Here is a 5845-nt window from a genome sequence, read left to right on the forward strand (position 1 = left end):
CAGAAGTGATATCTTTATGGCACACAGGGGTAAATACAAGAGGCCCCCGTGGACACAAATGATCAGCCTTGGTTCTCTATGGGCCCCAGTCCTGGCCAGCTTCCCTTAGGGCTAAAATGATCATTATCTCAACCTGCCTGAGACGCATTCCCCGCACACTACCTCTGATCTACATCATTCCAGGCTGAGCTGAGTCTAGTCAGCTTGTAAATGTCCCCAGGAAAAGAGATTTCCTCCCTCTTCCTTAGGTAGTTTTTCTCCTTTGGCTGTTTCCTCAGATGTTGCCTTCTGAAGAGCAGCCAGAGATTCCTCCTTTCAAACCACATGCTAGTCTAGCCACCGCTACCATTTTTAAGGACTTTATTTTAGTGTACACCCATGATTGCATTCTTTGAAGAAGCAATTTCCTGTCACTTTCTTTTGTACAATACGGTAACGTTATGCTGTACCTTAGATACAATGACCAGACCATGACTTGCGTTTCAATAGATTGCTTAATAAGCATCTTGTCTATCAAGTGTCAGCAAAATTCTGTAAGTGGAGACAGAAGTAAATTAGTTAGCAATCAGCCAACAGCTATTTTATTCCGGTTGTGTGAGGGGCCCTATAATAGATCCTTCGGGAAGGAAAAAGGAACAAAAGAAAGAGAAGAGGTGAGGAGTTTATGTTGACCACTGTATTCTGGTGTCTTATGAGGCATCACAAACAGACTTATTTCCACCTTTCTTATTCTCTGCTAAAATACTATCCCTAAAAATGTGCTGCTTAATTTTGGTGATCATATTTCAAAGGAACAATAGATATGGAAAAAGGCAATTTTATAAAAGTACCGTTAACTGTTCATTTTTAAGGGAACAATTAAAATGCTACCTATTGCAAATTGCTCAGGCTTAATTTCATTTCACCAAGGATAGGAAAATGATCAAATATTTTTTGATTTTTTAATCTTGCTGATTAGCTGAACTAGTTCCTACCATGAGCAGCAAATGGGAAGGGGTGGTATTCCAGACTATATAGATTCATTATTTGTTCCTGTCCCTCCCATTTCTCCAGTGTAGAAGTGTTGGTGCATAAAGCTGTGAAATCATTTACATTTTCCTTTTACCTAATGCTTCCTTAAAATGGCACATGCATCCCTTGCTTTGGAAAGTGGTAGCTACTGTACCTTTTTCTAGCTCCTATTTTCCTTGTAAATAATACTTAGTTCCAATAGCGATAGTGGCAGCCTTAGAGGAGTTTCAACAAGAAGACTTAGGCAGAAACTACTCTTCATTTTAAAAAGTTTTACTTGTCAAATAAAGATTGAATATATTCAATGTGTCCAACTTGATGATTTGATACACATACACACTGTATAATGATTACCACAATCAAATTAATGAATACGTCCATCACCACCCATCCTGCACAGTGGATCCCCAGAGCTTGTTCATTTTGGCACTGAAAGTTTGTACTTGATCAACATCTCTCCAGTTCCCATACCCCTGCCCCTGGCAACCACTGTTCTACCCTCTGCTCCTATGAGTTGAGCCTTTTTCAGATTTCATGTATGTATTAGTCCATTCTTGCACTGCTATAAAGAAATACCTAAAACTGGGTAATTTATAAAGAAAAGAGGTTTCATTGGCTCATGATTCCGCAGGCTCTACAGCAGGGGTGTCCAATCGTTTGGCTTCCCTGGTCCACATTGGAAAAAGAATTGTCTTGGGCCACACATAAAATACGCTAACACTAACTAACAATAGCTGATGCGCTAAAAAAAAAAAAAAAAAATTGCAAAAATATCTCCTAATACTTTGTGTGTGTGTGTGTGTGTGTGTGTGTGTGTGTGTGTGTGTGTGTGTGTGTGTATTATCTTAATTCTCAAAATATCCTTAAAAGGCAAACACAAGTATTAGTGTATTTTGCAGATGCAGAGATCAAAGTTCACACACAGTAGCGACATCGGGAAGCCAGGTGCCAAATGCTAGAGGCCACATTCTGAAACACCTCTCAGCTCCATCACACACTCAGATTATGTGCGTAGTCTCCTAGCTCTGAGAATACAGTTCAAACTCCTCAATTCAGTATGTAAGGCTTTATAGCATGGCTTTGGTTTATGACTTTATTTTCATCACACACACTATTTGTTGGAGCCATTCACAATAACTTGCGCCATGCCTGAACGCATAGTATTTGTTTTTTAGAACATCTGTTAAACATGCAATACTTTACTGAACATATACATATCACTGTACTGCTCGATTAATTTTCTTTTTTTTCCAATAGGTTTTTGGGGAACAGGTGGTGTTTGGTTACAAGAATACATTCTTTAGTGGTGATTTCTGAGATTTTGGTGCACCCATTATCTGAGCAGGTACACTGTACCCAATGTGTAGTCTTTTATCCCTCACGCCCTTTCCCCCAAGTCCCCAAAGTCCACTGTATCATTCTTATGCCTTTGCATCCTCATAGCTTAGCTCTCATGAGTGAGAACACAGGATGTTTGTTTTTCCATTCCTGAGTTACTTTACTTAGAATAATGGTCTCCAATTCCATCTGGGTTGCTGCGAATGCCATTATTTCATTCCTTTTTATGGCTGAGTAGTATTCCATGGTGTGTGTGTGTGTGTGTGTGTGTGTGTGTGTATACCATAATTTATTTATCTTTATTCACTCGTTGTTCTTGCTGGAGTAAGATGGTATCACATTGTGGTTTTTATTTGCATTTCCCTGACCGTTAGTGATGTTGAGCAATTTTTCATGTTTGTTGGCCATTTGTGTACCTTCTTTTGAGAACTGTCTATTCATGTCCTTAGCCTACTTTTTTTTTTTTTCTTGAGACAGAGTCTCGCTCTGTCTCCCAGGCTGGAGTGCAGTGGCACGATCTCGGCTCACTGCAACCTCCGCCTCCTGGGTTCAAATGATTCTCCTGCCTCAGCCTCCTGAGTAGCCTGGACTACAGGTGTGTGCCACTACGCCAGGCTAATTTTTTGTATTTTTAGTAGAGACGGGGTTTCACCACGTTAGCCAGGATGGTCTCAATCTCCTGACCTTGTGATCCACCCGCCTCGGCCTCCCAAAGTGCTGGGATTACAGGTGTGAGCCACCACACCCAGCCTAGCCCACTTTTTGATGGGATTTTTTTTGTTTTTTTTTTTTCTTGCTGATATGTTTGAGCTCCTTGTAGATTCTGGATATTAGTTCTCTATCAGATGTATAGATTGCAAAGATTTTCTCCCACTCCGTGGGTTGTCTATTTATTCTGTTGATTGTTTCTTTTGCTGTGCAGAATCTTTTTAGTTTAATTAAGTTCCATCTATTTTTCTTTGTTTTTGTTGCATTTGCTTTTGGGTTCTTGGTTATGAAGTCTTTGCCTAAGCCAATGTCTAAGAGGGTTTTTCCGACGTTATCTTTTAGAGCTTTTATAGTTTTACGTATTAGATTTAAGTCCTTGATCCATCTTGAGTTCAAAATCTCATAATATTTTAAGAAAGTTTACGAATTTGTGTTGGGCCACATTCAAAGCCATTCTGGGCCACATGCAGCCCGTGGGCCATGGGTTGGACAAGCTTGCTCTACAGGAAGCATGGCTGGGGAGGCGTTAGAAAATTTACGATCATGGCAGAAGGTGAAGGGGAAACAGCACGTCTTCACATGGCCAGGGCAGGAGGAAGAGAGTGAAGGGGGAGGTACTACATAATTTTTTTTTTTTCATGGTTCAGGCTTTACTGGGCATCACACAGGGCTGGAGTAGGGACCCAGCAAAGGGAGCAGAGCCTGCAGATGGTCTTTGAGGACAGTGCTGGGGAGCTCAGGGATCAGTCCAGCTTCTCAAAGAAGAGACAAGCACTGATAGGGAAAGCAGTCAGGTTGGTGTTAGTGCAGGAAAAGGGAGATGTTAGGAGTGGGACTTTGATGGAGGAGAGTGGGGAGCTGAAGCTTTAAAGATCCTCGATGTGGGGAGGGATCATGTTAGAAGAAAGGAAGCCAATGAGGCCTTGGGGAAAAGAAGAGAGTGGAAACAAGCAAAAAGGAAGAAGTCTGGTTCAGGGAGTCGGGCTGTTCTCCAGTGTTCTCCAGGCTCCCAGGCAGCAGGGTCGGCTCCTCCCTCCCATCTTCTGGCATCACGGGGCCCTATTTACTGTTCCACATAGCTGACTTCCCAAACAAAGGACCTCGAAGGCATTGGCTGGACTTCATGTAGGCAGAGATCTTCTTCAAACCCTCAATTCGGGACATGAAGTCCTTCAGGTTTGGGAAGGCGTCCAGGCAGCTGGGGTCAAATATACAGTTCAGGTCAAGGATGTCATAGGCAAGGAAATCCACATAGGTGATCTTGTCTCATGCAAACCATGGCCACTTCCCCAGAAACTGTGAGTAGAGCTTTAGCTTTTCAGGGAGTTCCTCCAGGTACTTTGGCTTCAGTTTCTCAAATTCTGGGATGTAGCAGATCATGGCCAGCTGCATCAGGTTGTCCATGGTCTGGTTCTTCGAAATGTCCACGTGAATCTTCTCCTCTTCTGTCTCCTCACACAGGCTGTGCTTGCAGGAAATGTGGCACAGGATGGCGTTGCTCTGGGTGATCTTGTGAGCCCCATCAAACAAGTAGGGCAGATTGGGAAAGTCCAGGCCCAGCCTGAATTTTTAATTCAGCTACTAGCTTCTGTCATAGTCAGGAGAGTCCCCCATTGTGTACTTCTTTTCCTTGTAGCTTGAGTCTGTGTATTCAAGGAGCAGGTGGATGGCATGTGCCAGCCCGTGGATGTCCCCGTACCCCAGTGTCATGGGCATGGTGCTGGTTGGTGCAGATTCTGCAGACCGGTGCTACACACTTTTAAACAACCAGATCTCGTGAGAACTCACTCACTATCACGAGACAGCAAGGGGGAAATCCGCCCCCATGATCAATCATCTCCTGCCAGCCCCCTCTGCCAACACTGGGGATTACAATTCAACGTGAGATTTGGGCAGGGACACAAATCCAAATCATATCAATGTATAAATGAGATCATACAATGTTTGTCCTTCTGTGCCTAGCTTATTTCACTCAGCATAATGTCCTCCAGGTTCATCCATGTTGTTCCAAATGGCAGGGTTTCCTTGCTTTTTATGGCTGAATAACTTTCCATTGTATGTATGTATGTATGTACCACATCTGTGAGACTGGCTATTATCAAAAAGACAAGAAATAACAAGTATTGGCGAAGCGGTGGAGAAAAGGGAACCATTGTACACTGTCGGTGGCAATGTAAATTGGTATACCCATTATGGAGAATAGTATTATGATTTCTTAAAAAATTAAAAATGGAACTACTGTGTGATCCAGCCATCCCACTGCTGGGTACATATACAACAGGAATGAAATTAGTAGGTTGAAGTCCTATCTGCACTCTCATGTTCATTGCAGCATCAGTCATAATAGCCGAGATATGGAGCCAAGACTGACCTAAGTGTCTGTCTGTGGAGGAATGGATAAAGAAAATGTGGTACAAACAACTTACTCTTTGCACTTTGAAGAACATCTAGACTTAGGACAGACAACTTTCCTATCATAACTTTTTAACAGAAACTAGTAATATATGGGATCTGTATTTTTTTCAGTACAGATAAGCTATGTTGTTCACCTTAGGCTTACAGGATGGGATGTGTAGACAAGCTTTTAGAAGCTGTTTTCTTTCATCTTAGTCAACATGCTTGCAGTTTAGGTACTTGCCCACAGATTAGAGGGGACTTTTATGGTTTTATAGGACAATCAGCTAAATTTTCCTAGCCAGTATGGAGAACTGAAGCAGGGACAGCCCACAGCCTAGTCAGCTATGTTTTGGTTTTTGGTGTTCGGTTTTTTGACACAGAGTTTCACTCT

At 42.4% G+C, this 5845-nt stretch overlaps 1 pseudogene; it reads right to left on the reverse strand.

The window, feature by feature from the left end:
• Nucleotides 1–4116: 4116 nt before the first annotated feature.
• LOC101133732 (glutathione S-transferase Mu 1-like) lies at nt 4117–4829 on the reverse strand (annotated as a pseudogene).
• Between the last annotated feature and the right edge of the window lie 1016 nt (nt 4830–5845).

This window comes from Gorilla gorilla, chromosome 2 (genome assembly GCF_029281585.2).
Source record: "Gorilla gorilla gorilla isolate KB3781 chromosome 2, NHGRI_mGorGor1-v2.1_pri, whole genome shotgun sequence".
Classification (NCBI taxonomy): domain Eukaryota; kingdom Metazoa; phylum Chordata; class Mammalia; order Primates; family Hominidae; genus Gorilla; species Gorilla gorilla.